The sequence below is a fragment of the Acomys russatus genome, chromosome 4 (assembly GCF_903995435.1).
Source record: "Acomys russatus chromosome 4, mAcoRus1.1, whole genome shotgun sequence".
In the NCBI taxonomy this organism is placed as follows: domain Eukaryota; kingdom Metazoa; phylum Chordata; class Mammalia; order Rodentia; family Muridae; genus Acomys; species Acomys russatus.
The window spans coordinates 21,575,688-21,590,264 of record NC_067140.1 but is presented as its reverse complement, the minus strand read 5'-3'; the positions used below and the strand labels follow the sequence as shown (position 1 = coordinate 21,590,264).

The 14,577-nt window shown below is 45.5% G+C and overlaps 1 non-coding gene and 1 pseudogene across 1 annotated transcript; both read right to left on the bottom strand.

Moving 5' to 3' along the window:
- Nucleotides 1–7,521: 7,521 nt before the first annotated feature.
- On the bottom strand, nucleotides 7,522–7,648 carry LOC127188708 (small nucleolar RNA SNORA17). The gene has a single exon (XR_007830566.1). It is a non-coding gene; the product is annotated as a small nucleolar RNA SNORA17 (small nucleolar RNA).
- A 4,691-nt stretch (nucleotides 7,649–12,339) lies between these two features.
- On the bottom strand, nucleotides 12,340–13,707 carry LOC127188370 (E3 ubiquitin-protein ligase arih1-like; annotated as a pseudogene).
- Nucleotides 13,708–14,577: the final 870 nt, after the last annotated feature.

The window sequence follows — 14,577 nt, the reverse complement described above, 5'->3', positions numbered from 1 at the left end:
TGGTTCCCACCTTCCAGTGCTGTGTGGGACACACGTGGGATCATTTAGGTGGTGGAATTTTGCTGGAGGAAGTGGGTCACTGAGCGTGGGCCTTGAGGTTTTGTAGCCTGGCCCCACTTCCTGTTCATTTTCTGCTTCCTGAGTGTGGGAGCGTTGTGACCAGATGCCTCCCTTCCCGGGGCCAAGCTTCCACATTATCATGGATCGGATTCCCTTGAACTGTATGTGAGAATAAGCCTTTCCTTAAATGGCCACTTGTCAGGCATTATGTTGCAGCAATGAGAAAAGTTACAAATGTAATGCGTCTCTAAACATATGTAATACAGTTGCTGTGGAAACATTTCTGAAATAAGATCCAGGGGTGCCCCATGCAATGACTCCCACATCTTCCTGTGAGTGGAAGGGGACTGTGCATCTAATGTGGTTTCTCAGAATGGAAGCATCTACTTGATGCTTATGACGTGTCAAGAGTTGGGTGCTTGCCAGGCTATTGACACTTTATGATACTTGTGCAGCTGAGGAGGCATGAGTAACTCTGTGCAATAGTGAAACTGGGGCTCTGAGACTAGCCACAATGCCCAAGGCTTCACAGCTTACCAGAGGAGAACCTAACAAGGTCTGCCCGGCTGCACATCTGGCTTCTTAGCTATTGGTTCCTTTACTTGTCTGTCAGCTGGTCCTGTGGGAATCTGACACCCCTGTCCAACAGTTGGTTTTTCACCATTGGGGTTGGGGAAGAATTTTATTCTCAGAAGCCAACAATCAGAATGGCAGTGAGATAATTAACTTGTCTCCCCTGGAGGAGCCTTGCTCATGGGATAGTCTTCAAATGGGGCATGAAAAGACGCTGGGCAAATTGCAAAAGGAAATAACACTTCAAAATGAAAAATGGAGATCCATTTATCAACCTGGGGTAGCAGAAGAGCAAGCAGCATCCATTTGGGGCCATTGCTGAACTCCACTACAGGGAGTTAGACCCACAATGAATGCCTTAGCTTTTCTTGATTATAATCTACCAAAGCTGATGCTGTTTCCCTGGTTCTGTGTTACCTAGATCCAGACTGGCCACTTCTGTGTTTTATCTTATTTATTTGTTTCTGGCTACAGTTTTAATAATGGTGAAATACACCAGGGTGCCCTAGCAGGCATTTCCAGAGTGCGTGGACAAGCTTTGAAAATGATTTCTTTCACATCTATTTGAACACAAAATCCATCTAAAGTCATTTGTTTATTTAATTATTTATTGTGTGCATGTGTGTGTGTGTGTGTGTGTGTGTGTGTGTGTGTGTGTGTGTGTGTGTATTTGCATGGGCACATGCATGTCACAGTATACGTATAGAGGCCAGAGGACAATTTATGGGAATTGGTTCTCTCTTCCTACCATGTTGGTCCTGGGCATGGTATGCAGACAGTCAAGCATGGCTGTAAACACCTTTATTGACTGAGCCATCTTGCCTTCCCTACAAAAAATGATTTTACCACTGAGATAATGATCATCAAATAGAGATTTGCTTCCCCCAGTTGAATCTTCTGATGTAGAGGTGGCACAGGTTGTGATGTCAGCCTTTGCAGGTACCAGGATCACAAAGGGAAGTAGTGCTCCCTGGAGGAAAAGGAAAAGAGGCTCCTGGTGACCATGAAGATGCTGTTTGTTTATCCCAGGACCATGTAAACAGAGTGGTATCTTCTCATCTTACTCTGCGTAGGCTCACGTGTGTGGGACCATTGGCAGAAAGGAGCACAGAATAATACATTGCTCTGTGTGCTTAAGTGTGGACATGCATCTCAGCTCAGTTTCACTAAATAGATGGAAGACCAGGTGTGAATATTTTTGAATACTTATGACATTTTTTGAGCATGGGCCTTAAAAAAAAAGATTTATTTATTTATTATTATGTATACAGTGCTCTGCCTTCATGTGCACCAGCACATCAGAAAAGGGCATTAGATCACATTATAGATGATTGTGAACCACCATGTGGTTGCTGGGAATTGAACTCAGGACCTTTGGAAGAACAGATGGCACTCTTAACCACTGAGCCATCTCTCCAGCCCCTTGAGCATGGGTCTTATGTAGGCCAGACTGGCTTCAAAATTAACATGTAGATGAACTTCTGATTCTCCTACCTCTATCTCCTGAGTGCTGATGTATCTCCTCCTCTAGCTTATACAGTGTCGAGCTTGCACCCAGGGCCTCATGTATGAATGGTACTTCAATACATTCCTTTCCTAAAATTGGTGTCAAAATTAAAAGCAACTTTATTTCTTTTTTACTCTTAGTTAAATCCAAAACTCAACAACATAACTTTTTTTTTTTTTTAACAAGCAACTCTTAGGAGCTTGTAAGAGCCCACTTTTCTTCTTTCCTTTATACCATCAAATCCTATAAGGGTGTATTGAGTGTGCTGCATGACTGTCTTCTACTCCACAATGTTTGAAATTCCTACCTAGGCTCCAAGAGGCTGATCTGAAGTTCCCCACTTGATTGTAGTAAGTTCATTAAAGTTTTCAATGATAGCGTTGAACTAAAAGATGCTGTGAACTTTTGTGCTAGGTCTTGGCATTGTGTTGAGTGTAAACAGACTGCTTCTGTTATTAGCTGATGCCACTAAACGGCAGTGACATTTTCTTCATTCTGCGTATAAAATATATCTTGAAAATTCAGATGCGTTTGTAGGTAAGTTGTATCAAAGAGATTGCTTTACAATTTCTTCCAATCCCACTCTTGTCCTATCCTTGAAGGGAAATGAGTTTTGCTTGGAGCATTTCTCCATTTGTCTTTTTTCTTTATTGAGCACAATCCAAGTGTCATAGATGACACAAACCTAGGATGATCTGGGAAGGAGGGACCTCAACTGAAGAATCATCTCCTCCCACAGATTGACTGTGGAGGATTTTGCTTACTTGCTCATTGATGTAGGAAGGCCTAGTCTACTGTGGGCGGTGTGATCTCTAGCAGCGGGGCCTGTGCTTTATAACAAAGGTAGATTAGCAACACCACGTGCTCCTCTGTTCTTTGAGCTTCAGTTCCTGCCTCCATGTTCCTGCCTTGAATTCATACCTTGGCTTTCCTTGATGGTGGGCTATAACCCGTGCTGTAGTTAGGGTTACAATTGCTGTGATGGAACACCATGACCAAAGAAACTTAGAGAGGAAAGGGTTTATCTGGCTTACACTTCCGTATCACCATCCATCATTTAAAGAAATCATAACAGGAACTCAAATGAGGGAGGAACCTGGGGGCAGGAGCTGATGCAGAAGCTACGGATGGGTGCTGCTTATTGGCTTGCTTATCATGGTTTGCTCAGACTGCTTTCTTATAGAATTCAGGACCACATCGCAGGGATGGCACCACTCACAATGAATTGGGACCTCCTCAATCAGTCACTACCTAAGAAAATGCCTTACAGCTGGATCTTATAGAGACATTTTTTCAATTGAGGTTTCCTCTTTTCAGATAACTCTAGTTTGTATTAAGTTGACATAAAACTGTCTACTCCAATCTATAAGCCAAATAAACCCATTCTTTCTAAAGTTATTTTTTGGTCAGAACCACTCATCCACACACCCATGCATCTATCTAACCACCTGAATACTCATTTACTTATCTACTCACCCACTCATTCAACCCCAAGCCTATTCACCCATCTGTCTGCCATCCATCCCTCCATCCCTCCCTCCATCCCTCCCTCTCTCCATCCATCCATCCATTCCTCCATCCATCCATCTATCCCTCCCTCCCTCCCTCCATCCATCCATCCATTCCTCCATCCCTCCCTCCCTCCACCCACCCATCCATCCATTCCTCCATCCATCCATCCATCCATCCATTCCTCCATCCCTCCCTCCCTCCCTCCCTCCACCCACCCATCCATCCATCCATTCCTCCATCCCTCCTTCCCTCCCTCCACCCACCCATCCATCCATCCATTCCTCCATCCCTCCTTCCCTCCCTCCACCCATCCATCCATCCATCCATTCCTCCCTCCCTCCACCCATCCATCCATCCATCCATTCCTTCATCCATCCATTCATCCATCCATCCATCTATCCATTCCTCCATCCCTCCCTCCCTCCCTCCCTCCACCCATCCATCCATCCACCCACCCATCCATCCATCCACCCACCCACCCATCCATCCATCCACTCACCCATCCATCCACCCATCCATTCAACATCCCCATCTACCTACCTATCTACCCATCCGTTCTTGTGCCTTATTTAGTTAGTTTTTTCACCTCTTTTGTATGAGGCATTGTGACATCTTGGGTTGGACGTGATTTTTTTTTTTTGTATAAAGTCATCAAGTTTTTTTTTTTTTTAATTCCCAGGTGATAAACCTTTCCTTTGCAAACTACTGTTCCACAGCTGTGACTGATTTTCTGAAATAAAGGGAGGAGGCAAAAATCACTTCAGTTTTTATTCTTGGGTTCATGTGAGAACTTGCTAAAGCAGCATGCTGTTTGGGAAGCTTCAGTATAACTGTTTTCCATCCCCACCCCTTGAGCTTGTTGCCAAATCCAGGCTCTTTTGTCAGGTATGGAGTCCAGAAGATGGTGGGACTTGGGTCTGGGTCAGATGCCCTCCAAAGCTAATTTCAGTGTAATGTGTCATGGCTTTTTAACATGTAAGAATTTTTACAGATAAGATTTACTTCCTGGGCTAATGAAAAGAGCCAGAAACTCGCATCTAACACAGCAGCTCTGTCTCACCTGCCAGCTCAATGACTGACACCAGGCACATTGGATATACTTGTCAGATGTTCAAGGAAGTTTTGAGTTTCTTTCCTCATTGGGAAAAGCTGGGGCATCTCTGTTGTTTGCTATCTCTTGATTTTACCTGATGTGTGATGCTAACAATAGACTAGAGGACTGAGATCCAAGCTAGAAAACGGCCAACTCTTGAGATGTGCCAGAGGTGTGTGTGTGTGTGTGTGTGTGTGTGTGTGTGTGTGTGTGTGTGTGTGTGTGTGAGAGAGAGAGAGAGAGAGAGAGAGAGAGAGAGAGAGAGAGAGACATAAGTATGGAGACCAGAAGGCAACCTCTGATGTTATTCTTCAAGTACCATCCACTTTGTTTTTGATACCCAAGAGACCCACTGAGTAGGCTAGGCTGGCTGGCTAGTGGGCCCCTGGGATTATGGATGTGCATCACTATGTCTGTAGGGTTTCATTTAAATCCTGGATGTATACTTTACAATGTGGTGCTTAATTTCTCTTTACCTCAGTTTCTTTATCTGAGAAAAAGAAAAAAATAAAAGAAGCCCCATTATGGGCCTTTGTAAGGATTAAATGGATTGATATGCGTGTCACAATCAAGGGTCTGTCACAGAGAAAGTACTCAGGAAATGGTAGCCATAGGTATTGCTGTTATCATTATTAGCCAAAGCAATCAATAAGTATGTTCTGTTTCCTGTCCAGGATGAAATCCCTGTCTAGAACTGGGCTTTGTAGCAGGCCAGAAAGTAGCCTTTGCTGGTTATGGTGCAAGGTCATGATGGTTAGTGGCAGGAAGAAGGCTCAGACTTGAGGCACATGTGCTTGAAGGCATTTCCAAGGCACCAGGGCTCAACCAATTGGACTATTTTTTTCTAAATGTCAGGTAATATATGCTTCTAGTGACATGTTCAACAACATGGAACTGAAAAGCAAACATACTCACTACTGTGCAAAATACTGTGCTGCCCAAAGTACTTTCAAATATTTTATAATCAATGAGAAAGAAGGAGTTTGAAGATTTCCCTCACCAAGAAATGATAAATATTAAAGGTAGAAAAATACTGTTACACTCTATACACATGTATGAAGTTATCACTCTATACTCTATGAGTGTATCCAATTAAAATAAAAAAACAAAAACAAAAACAAAAACAACCAAATAATGGAAAAAGTACGCCACTGTTAGCATTTTGAATATGATACCCTCAGACTCTTCCACATGCTTGTGGACTTATTCAAGTTTCACATCTTTTCTTAAGAGTCAGATTATTCATTATTTTTATTTTTAAAACAACTTTTTTATTGGTTCTTTGTGAATATCACATCATCAACCCCAATCCCACTCATCTCCACCACCCCCCCCTCTTTTCCACAGTTACAACCTCCTCTACAGAGGAGAAAAAAACCTCATTGTGGAAGTTGTACTGTGTCAGTGTGTCCCACAGTACACCCTATCTTCTGTACTTCTCTTCTTGCAAATATTCATTGCAATGACTCATTGGTCTGGTACAAGGCCTTTGGCTTCTACTACGTTACTAATACTGGAATCTCACTGGGACTCCTCTTAGATATCTTGTTGTTGCCCTGTGTTGTGGAGATTTTGTAGTTTTAGATCTGTAGAACCAACCCTTTTATGTACTCTAGTAGTTCATTGATGGTGGAAATGTTGAGATAGGTCAATTCAAAGCCTTGAATCTGGTGGGTCTGAGAGGTATCTGAGCTGGTCAGTCTGCTAGATCTCCAGCTTTCTTGCCCTTAGAGCTGACTCACCTCTAACCCCAACATTCATGGGCAGCTTTACTGTGCTGCTCAGATCAGGTGCAGGGCTGTAGCTAGTGAGGGGCAGGGTCAGCTCTCCTGCTGTCATGACCCCAGGGTCAGGTCTCCCACCTGCCACAGGTGGTGAGGGGTGAAGGGATAGGAGAGTATCTCTCCCTTATTCATACCACCTCTCAGGCACTGAGTGGTAGGGCCAGGTTTCTCATACTCTTATCCTTGAGGTCTGCCTCACCTGCAACTCCTGAAATGTATGGGGCCCAATCTCTCCAGTATTGCAGCTGTCTAGGGGCCAGGGCAGCTCTCCTGCTCTCCTGCCTCTAGGACAAGCTCTCCCACAAGGCCCAGGTGAGGGGTGGGGCCAGTTCCACACAGCCTTCAGACATGAACATGTCCAGACCAGACCAGGGATGCCCACCAGGCCTTTGGTGGTAACAGACCCCTGCTGCTGCTGCAGGCCACAGACCCAGATATGACCTCAGTGGCAGCACATGCCAGAACCCTACCATGGTCTCAGGTGGCATCACCACCCACTCACATCAGGCTGTTCCTTACTACCCCCAAGTCTCCAGTTCTGTCTCTCTTCATTGTGCGCACATCCTTCTGTTTCTCTTTCTCTTCTATTTCTCTACTACTTACTTGTTCCTCTTAGTGGTGCCTGGGGTCTCTGAGTGTCTGGGGTCATCTCAGGGGTGGTCGCAGGAGTGCTATGCTCCACTTGTGCATTATGGTGCTGGGCAGGACTCATTTTTGACCCCCTCACCCTCCCACCCCTGGCCTGTGTAATTCTTAGGCTAGATTCCTGTCCAGGCCCCATAGCAGCAGCCTGGTGGTCATCTGATGCTCATTCTAGGCCTGGCCAGCCTGAGTAGCCCCATTTGGGGGTCATCTGTCTCAGGCTCACTCCCACGCAGGGTCCTCAGTCTCAGGCAGGGTTCTATAGTCTCCAACTTTCTCCTAGTCCTGGGAGCCTTTGGGGCCTGTGAAGCATTGGACTGGTGGTGGTCTCAGGCTTGCTTTTTTCAAGGAATGTCAGGCTACTAATCATTCAGATTAGGTCAGAGCACAGAGCTTAAACATAGCCTCTCTCCTCTCTGCTACCTACTTATGCAGATGTGACACAGTAGCCAGACCTGCAACACTGTTAGGAGCAGTTTTATTATTCTTCAACGGGGCCACGCCACACAGGTTTCTGTCATCTACTTTATTCACTTGCCCACTTGTCAGGAGAGTCCTCTGACGTCTTAGACTCCAGGGCACACTATACAAGTGGAGAAGTGACCAGATGGATGGATTATATTCTTTTCTTCCAATCCATCTGGCTTGTCTTAGGTGTTGGAAGCAGTGAGCGCACCTCTGCCATTTCCACATCACTGAGGATGAGGGCAGCTCCAAGATGATTATATTAATGACCAGAATGAGGAGGTGCTAAGCATCACCTCCCTCCCCATCTCCTCCTCTTTCCCGTTGGCCCCCCCTGTAGTTTTCTTCTTTTCCTCTCTCCCCCCCTCCTTCCTTCCCTCCCTCCGTTCTTCCTTCCTTCTTGCCTCCCTCCTTGCCTTTCTACCACCCCCCTTGATCCTTCTGGGATATATAAATATATATGCCCGGGTACTCTCAAGCCCTCTGTGTAGCCAAGGATGAACTGCTGAGTTTCCATGTGCTGGGGTCACAGGAGTGTGCTGCTATGCCCACCTCATTCCTGCTTTCTGGAACACTTGTCCTTACTCCCTAGCTATTTCTTTGCCCATCTATCGCATGCGTCAGCTCTTTGCTCTAATGGTGGAAGCTATCTACCAGCACCTGTAATTTTTCATGCACCCTTCTCTGTGAGGCGCCTTTGCTGTTTGCCTGGTTGACTGGTATTCTCCTTCCCACCCCAGCCTAAGCCACACATGTTCCTAGAAGCCTCCCTTGAGTGACTTGGTCCCACCAAATTCCCATCAGTCCACTTTTACAGCAAAGAGCCCTTTATTACTCATGCAAAAGCTCACAATGAAAAGCAAATGGACCTAATTTTATTTTAAGTATGTATGTATGTATGTATATATGTATGTATGTATCTTGCCTGTGTGTATATGCATGAACATGCATGCATACATATATGTGTGTGTATGTACATGCATGTCATGCATATGTGTGAAGGTCAGAGAACAACGTTTGGGAGTTGGTTCTTTCCTTGTACCCACTGTGTTCTGGGCCAGAAATTAGTTAGCCGGGCTTGATAGCAAATGCCTTTGCCCGTTGAGCTATCTCACTAGCCTTGATTTGAAATCCTTGAGAGATTTAATGCCCATTTCCTGCCTGCACTTGAGACACCATCCTTCTGGTGCCCTCCTTGCCCCACTGCAGCTTGTTATCAATGTGAGCATGACAGCTTTGCATGTACTTGTCTAGTCACTGGATCCATAGTGTTCTCCCCTACTGGGCCATAAGTCTTAGCTCACCATTGTGACTACTGAGCCCAGCACGTGGCTGGCCCCATGGGCAGTCCTCCATAAAACCTATTGAATAAATTAAGAGCTAAGAGAATAGATTACCTTTGTCACTTGAGAAGTTATACCACATAATTAGACACACTGATTGGGAAACAGAAAATGTTTGAATATTTAGAGAAGAGGTATGAAGGCCAATTCGTACTTTCTCCTGGAGAAGAAATTAAGAGTCAGGAGGGGAGTTTGCAACCCCCTCCATCAATAGATGGCAAAAATTCAGCTGCATAACCTTAAAACCCTGGCAATTAACTTGGTTTGAAAAGGTCAGCGGTAGTTATGTTCCTATCCTCTGACAAGCAGAGCCATCCAACAGAACTCCACTGAAATTAGAAACACACTTGGCAAAGTCAATCAGGGTCTTGCTTCTGATATCACATTGTGGGGAGGGGTAGGTCACTATTTCAAACCCTCCGCACTGCGGATAAAGCTTCAGCATGGGCCCCTGGCTGTGGTAATGCATACCTGTGAGAATCATAGCATTCAGGAAGTCGAGGCAGGAGGACTGGTTGTTCAAGGAAGGCCTATGAGTCTTGCTCCTGTTGTCTGAGTGAATGCCTGACAGTAAGATTAGCTGCTGGTTGTCTGAACATCTGGTTGTCTGAACACTGTTGATGCCTTTATACACATGAGCATCCAATGTTCTGTCACCGTCAAGTACATGTCATTCCAAGCAGAGGAAAATGAGGCCCAGGGGATGCAAACAGTTGTCTGAAGCCAACCACAAGTTCTAGAAGAAGCTCTTGCTTTCCTGTTGGATGTAGACCAGGCTGGACCCAAACTCAGAGGTCTGCCAGCCTCTGCCTCCTAAGTGCTGAGACTAAAGGTGTGTACCACCACCACCACCCAGATTGTAAGTGCTATTTTTAACCTCAGAGACTGTGAGTGTGGAAGGCTTGCCCTGGGCTGTGTGCGTGGATAAAGGGGCTGGGAGAGAAGACAGACAGACATGTCATGAAGACAATAAACGAATCATACAAGTAGGTAGCACTTCTCGGCTCCTCCTCGCACCACTCTCCTTAGTACTTGCTCCTGTAGTCTGGGCTAAGAAGACATTTGGAAAGAGCCCTGGGAGGTAAGGGTTAGAATGAAAGTCTTTCTAGGTTGTCTTCATCTTCCCATGTTGCTCTAACAAAAGTATTATAAACTGGCATCTGTGTGTGTGTGTGTGTGTGTGTGTGTGCACGCGCGCGCGCGTATGCGTGCGCATGTGTGTGCATGTGCCCATGCATGTGTATGACTTCATAGAAGTTCACCATTCAGCATTCTGAAGCTTGGGAAGTCCAGGGTTACAGCCACGGGATTCAGTGGCTGGTGAGCACTTGCTGTCCTTCTATCTGTGTTCTGCTGTGACGGGATGAGGGATCTCCACAGCGCACTGATTCTCTTCATGAGGGTCTGCCTGCACTGACCTAATTACTTCCCATAGGTCACTGACACCTATCCTTTCTGTGGGAACCTTGTTATAATGGGATCCGAACTGCCGTCTAGCCTCTGGTCCTCCCCCAGCATGGGTGATAGTCCTTCAATGTAAGGCGTGTAACAGCTATCCTGTCAAAGCTTAATGGCTCCCTGTCTCCTTTGGAGTCAGGGTCAGCTTCCCATTCTTGCTCTCCTTGCTGACTACCTCCCCTCCCCCCCCTCCGCCCCCAGCCACACTGGCGCTGCCCCTCTGCTTCTCAAAGGCGCCTGCCATGTTCCTGCTGCAGCCTGGCCTCATTGATCTTGCTGTTAGGTACATTTATCTTTCCAGATAGACAAATGGGCTCACTCTTTCATTTTATGTAGGTCTTTTCTCAAATGCCTACTCTGCCTAAAGGCCCATCTGGACTTCTTGCACAGAATGGACCCTGCCTGTGTGTTTGTTCAGTCTTCTTCCTTGGGACATATATGAGCACCTGTCACAGCAGGGCTTTGCCTGTTGTCTGTCTCTTGCAGTACACTATGCAGGCTAAGGAGAAGTTCCTATGCTGTTGTCTATTGTATCAGTAGCACATAGAATAGGACTCTTGGCCTGGAGTAGGGACTTCCGGGGCAGGGGTACAATGTGCCTGTGAATGAGTGGTGTTACATTGGCTCCTTCAGCAGCTGTGTTCTCCCCTGGGTCAGCTGGATGGTTACCCTCACACTCAGCTCTGTGGATTCTGTCACAATCCGCCAACAGCAAGAAGCATTAGGTAGGGTGAACGACTATCTGAGCCACATGTATGCCATGCCCATCTCCCACAAGACAACTGCGTTTGAATGGGGGTGCTGGCCTATTGGATGCAGGTGTCAGGGAACATAGTGGGTGTAGTTTTCATTTCCAGCTTTGAGGAAAGAAGAGTTCCAGAAAGTTCTAGCTTCCTTTTCCAGAATTCTTTTTTTTTTGAAGCTTTTTAAAGAATAAGTATTTTTGTAATTAAACATACTGCAAACACGTGCCACGATTGCTTTATCCACGCATATGCTCTATATACAATTGTGAAGAATACTGTGTTGTCCTTGTTTTATTTTATTTTATTTTATTTTACTTCAAGACAGGGCTTTTCTGTGTAGCCTTGGCTGTCCTGGACTTGCTTTGTAGACTAGGCTGGCCTCGAACTCACAGTGATCCACCTGCCTCTGCCTCCCAAGTGCTGGAATTAAAGGCATGCGCCACCACGCCCAGCTTGTCCTTGTTTTAGAAGTTATATACAAAGCTTTTGTTTGTTTAATTCTCTCTCTGACTATCCCTTTCCCCCTCCCAAGAATTTCCTTTATAAGTAGCTAGTAATCATTATTTACTCATGACCTTAGGGTATGAGAGAAAGTGAGTGCTACTGTGTGGGGGTATATGTGTGCGGGAAAGGAAGGGGAAGACGTCCTTTACAGAAGCACAACAGAATGGCTGGCTTGAACATGAAAAGCCGTGTCTAGGAGTTTTTTGAAATTGTAACTGTGTTACACTCAGGAAAAAGAAAAAGGAAGTCAGCCTCGAGAATGAAACTATGTAACAAGTTAAAGGGGGAGGGCTTTTTGTGTGTCTGTCACACTTTGTTGGCAGCCTAGAATTCTGTTGGACAATGGCTTGTCTACCTTTTTAAAACTGGCCGTGGTGGCACACGCCTGTAATCCCAGCACTCGGGAGGCAGAGGCAGGTGGATCTCTGTGAGTTCGAGGCCAGCCTGGTATACAAAGTGAGTCCAGGACAGCCAGAGCTACACAGAGAAACCCTGTCTCCAAAAACCAAAAATAAATAAAAAATAAAAAAAATAAAAATTACAGTGTAATTTACTTCAGCTTTCTGTTAACACAACAGAATTCTGGTACTACAGACTAGCAGTGTCAGGACAGGCTTAGTGACTCCTTGTTTGTGTTTGTGTGTGTTTTGTTTTAATTGCACGAGTACTCTAGTTGTGACATTTTCAGAGTTCGTTTTACGCAGCACCATTCTTGGTCCTCAGTGTACTCCCACAGATCTTCTTCGTAGCCTTCACGGCACTTATCTTCAACTTTCTGCTTTATATCCTGCAGGGAATCTTGGGACCCATCACGTTCAAGGTAGCCCAGAAGCACTTCTGTGGCATTTTCTAGAGCTGTTTGATTATTCTTAAAGACAGTGGACTGGTTATTCTTTTTGAGGTAGAAAGCAAAGACATATGTGTGCACGCGTGTGGCACAACACTGTCAGGGGACATTGACTGCTTTTGCCCAGACAGAACTGCAGCTCCATCCAGGACATGTGCTGCTGCATTCTTCTCCATCTTCTGTCTCACCTGAGCATGCAGCTTATGCTTGAGGCGTAGACTCCGCATGTGGCTCATATAGCAATTACAGTAGAACACGTGCCCCTGCAGGGCTGCCCTAGATCACCCTTGGGCATCTCTTGCCGCCTTTGCATCATCCTCATTGTAACAGTTACAGTTGTACCAGGCAGATCCGTGTGGTTCCCAAGGGCCAAGACACACCCAGCAGAATTCTGCTTTACAGTTCTGGTTATGACAGACCATGTGATTACAACCTCCATCCTTCTCAATTGCGACGTGGCATTTGGGACATTCCCTTGTGTTATCTGCAATCCAATTAGAAGTTTCACTGTCATCATCACATTTTTTAACCCAGGTCTTCAACCATTTACATTTAACTGGATTATGCCGATTTTCACCACAGTCAAAGCAAAACCGAGAGCCCCCATTTGCAGTAACCTGGTTTCAAATCAGGGTATTAAACTTTAACGACGAGGTGGCGATCTGGGTGGGGCAGGACACCACTTCAACACTTGGTTGCATTCTACGAAGCTATTTTGTCATTAAATGCTGATATTTTAATTTAACTTTTGAATCTGTGATTGGCTGCATAACTGTGTTGTCATCCATTAAAACATCACAGCAGGACACTAAATAGTCTGTCCCAAACCTTCCTCCACTATTTTGGTAGTTAAATATCCACTCCAGCATGACATACAAAACTTATGTCCACATCCAAGGCTGGTAAAAATATGAGTTAGGGTACTTCAAGTAGCAGATCTGACAAGGCATATCTTGTGCTGATGACCTTGTACTCATCAGGAGTTCGAGACTTTTTACTTGGGTTAATTACATGACACTCAGGCAAGACCTTCTCCAAGGTTCTATCAGAGTACCTTTCCATTAGGTTTTCTTTATCCCAGCTGAAGTGGCTGAGGAGTATTCTCCTGATAGTTGCTGGATTTGAGTCCAAAGTTGTGTCAGTCAGAGAGGGAGATGGGAGGAGAGAAGCCATCCCTATGCGGCCCTGGGCCACCGGGGCTGGATACTCAACTCCTCTTGGATTTCCAGGCAGAGAAAGATACTATCAGGCAGAGAGCCCTTTTCCAGAATTCTTGGAGGCTGTTTCTCTAACATTATTCTGGTCATGGGTGTTCCCCTGCCTCCAGCAGCAGAGAGGATGGAATCCTGCCACCAGGATATCACAGAGACTTCCAAATATCCTTCACAGGTGGAAAGTCTGGTCCATCCTTGCAGCACACAACTGCCTTCTGCAAGGATAGAATCCACGACCTGGGGAGCAAGGGAGGGGGTCAGGATGGCTGGAGCAAGTGGTTATAATAGACTCATTACACTATTTACTTCTCTCAATGAGCCTCAGCTCCATAAGCCATGATTTGTGGCTGTTCTCACTGAGGCAGGAATCAACAGTGCAGATGACCAACGGACTTATCCCTGGTGCTGACCCAGAGCTGTAGACGGAGATGGCTACAGACACATCTCCAGGTGACTTTAGCTTAAAATAAGAGTGGATAAGACAGCCAGAATGCAGAAAGCTTTTTCCCTTAGTGTTTCTGATTCTAGGAGAAAAAAGTCATTTGTGGTTTACTAACTGCAAAATCTTTTAAAAACAGATGTATTTATTTTAGTTTTCTTTTATGTGTCTGAGTGTTCGCAAGCGTGTATGTAGTGTACCATGTCCCTGCAGTACCTGCTAAGGCCAGAAGAGGGAAGCTGGATCCTTTGGAGCTGGAGTTACAGAGGGTTGTGAGTCACCTTCTGGGTGCTGGGAATGGAACCTGGGTCCTCTATCAGAACATCCAGTGCTATTAACTCCTGAGCTATCTCTCCAGCCCCAGTTGCCAGTTAAGAAATTGTTTATATG